Raw genomic sequence first — 2,872 nt, 5'->3', positions numbered from 1 at the left:
GAAAAGATGATAGCCATTGTCTTATCTGTTCGAGACTGGTTTTCTCTTTCAAGGTTGAAGTGTAAAATTTTGGACTAGGCAAGGTAAGATTTTAAAGTATCCAGTCTGCTTTTTTGTACCTTGAAAGGATGTTTGTTTCTTTGTTTAGTTCGATGTAAGTGATTTAAATTTGAAGGAAACGATTCTGTAGCAGGTCAGGAGACGCTGTGGGTTCTCGCTTGGAGGAATGAGTACGATCTCTATAGCGCTCTCGCGGTATGGCGCGGCGCATTGCTGCTGATACCAAGCGAAAAGAAGATGCCATTGCCTATCCTATTTCGAGAATGTTTCTCTTTCAAGGTTGAAAGTAACAAATTTGACTGGCAAGGGAAGATTAAAGTCACCCAGTCTGCTTTTTGGTTACCCTCTCCCTGAAGGATGGTTGTTCTTGTTAGTATAGGTGTTCATTGAAAGTTTTATGATGTACGGGTATGTGGGTCAGAACCGAAGTTCGGGCCAGGGTGTAAGTGTGCAGTGGTAGGGGAGTGCGACTCTGTTCCCGAAAACGAGATCAGGGCGGCCCTCCATCTCGATATGATGAGGTAGAAGTCGGGTCCGTGTAGTGGAGTTTTTTGTTTCGAACATAGACAAGAGCTGTCTGCCGTGTGCGTGTTGTATGTGTGCGTTAAATGAGTGTGGTGTGCGCGCTAACTCCCCGGCAAAGAAGACTGAGGGAGATTATTATAATTAAATGATTTATTGAAATCGTGATAGGCAAATTGACGGGGGTTGATATAGGCAGTGGCAATCATTATAGGGCCTGCTGGGTGAAGAGCTTAATAGCCATGAAATCAGGATGAATGAATGGAGGCGAGATATTTCGAAATGAAAGGTGGATTTACGAGAATGAGATCCTACAACCAGCCGTTTCGTGATTGTCTTGACGTGTAGCCATTTCAAGTGTTTAATAGCATAGAATAGTGAAGAGGTGGAGTTTAAAAGAACGACGTCAGGACTTTCCCGGTTAGGAAGTCGTAAAATACGAGTCTTACATATAAAAAATGATCCTTACATTCGCTTGTTACGATTGTCTAGATTGCAACTCAGAGCAGGTCGAGATGACGATGACCACTTTGGGCGTTTGATGATCACCTGGTAAACGAGAGCGAGGACAGAGCCCCAGACTGGGTCTCTTCGGGATCCGGAGGGACTCCTGGGAAAGGAGGCACGGTCTCCCTAAGCTCCCTGACGGGGAGGGACGGAACTACGTTCCCTAGGGAACAGGCAGCGCGGTTAGCCCCCTCTTCAACCGAAGGACTGAGGTCGAGGGGAGGCTCTCCCCGCTGTGGAGTCCCGATGATGGTGTCGTCATGAAGAAGACGAGGAGTGGCGGGCTCCGGGGTTCCGTGAGCAGAGGGTCTTTTTTGTCTTTTTTTTTTTGGTGCATGTTAAGTGGTGAAGGGAGTTTGCGTTGTGATCGTTTGTGGGTTATTTGTAGTTTTTTCTGTGCAGTTCTCATGGTGGCGTTGTGGGTTGTGGTGTGGGAATACGTGTGAATGGAGAGGTAGAGTGGCTGTGGTGAGGTGGTGGTCGCCAACTCTAGCCTCGGTGTTTGTCGTTGTTGTGCGTGATACTCAGGTATGTACAGGTTCTAGTCTTCGAAGGATTTCCTTGGGGTTCACAAAGCTGGGGAAACCGTTTTTTGTTAGTAGTGTTGGGAGATGTTTTGAACTTTTTGGCATTGTATTTGCAGCTATTAAAGTACGTGGAATCTGGTCTGTATTTTGGGGTTGTTGTTTAGGATGAAGGCGTTGTTTGGGAAATAGAGGTGGTAGAGGCATTGTGTTGTCCCGAGGGAATCATGGTGGGTCGTTTTGTGTGGGTTGTAGATGTTTGTAAGGGTCGGATGTGTTGAAGCGTAGGTTGGGTTTGTTGTTTTGTTTGTGGTGTCTTTTTTTCTAATGATTTCTTGCGTTTGGAGTAAGACCACTGACGGCGACATGCTTTCCCTCGGCCGTTGTACCAACATTTGATGGTCTTGTTGGAATGTGGCATAGAAGTGTACAAGTTGCCAAATCTGCTGCATCTCTGTTCGTGTGGATGTGTGTTTGTTGTGTAATCGAACATTTTAGGCACTGGTCAACCTGAATAAGCTCTCAGGTTCCACATTATAGGTGGGAAGGATGTGTTAAACATCACAATCCCACGAGTTAGGAGATTCTGTTCCTCACTAGGTGATGAGCAATGGATCGTTTACGATGCCGTGACTCTGGGGGTTGTATACATCTACGACAGTTGACGTCGTTTTTGGTCGAGATTCAGCTTGGATAGACTCGCACAGATTTTTTTTTTTTTTTTTTTTTTCCACCCCCCCCCCTTTTTTTTTTTTTTTTTTCTCCCCTTTGCAGATTGTCTTGTCAATCTTTTAGCCACGACCGTGTATTTTAGCCTTAGATCTCAGTTGGAAGGGAGAGGTTTGAAGCCTTGTTCTGCGAGGTGTTCTGTGGCCAGTCGAGGAGAGGAGGGGGTCGCTGTTCAGGCTGGCAACAACAACTGGGTAGCATTGTGAACTTTAAAGCAATGTATCACGGACCTTCTGTGATGGAGAAGATTTTCTGGAGCGACACCTCACAGGAGATGGGTCCCAGAATATGATAATTTGATGGACGATGAGACCCAGAATACATAGCACGAGTGGTGATGGATGAAGGTCAGGGAGGGAAGTCTAGCAGAGCTAATTGACATGACTGATGCAAGGGCGGTTAGTGTATCAAAAAGAAGACCCACACTGGGTAATAAGCAGTTTGTATGTTAGGGCCGGTCGGGTTAAAACCCTGCCGAAGGGGAATCTAACCTAGGGTTTCGCCGGCACCTCGCCAGTAAAAACTGTTAC

The sequence above is a fragment of the Penaeus monodon genome, unplaced genomic scaffold (genome assembly GCF_015228065.2).
Source record: "Penaeus monodon isolate SGIC_2016 unplaced genomic scaffold, NSTDA_Pmon_1 PmonScaffold_125, whole genome shotgun sequence".
NCBI lineage: Eukaryota > Metazoa > Arthropoda > Malacostraca > Decapoda > Penaeidae > Penaeus > Penaeus monodon.
This window is presented reverse-complemented; position numbering follows the sequence as displayed.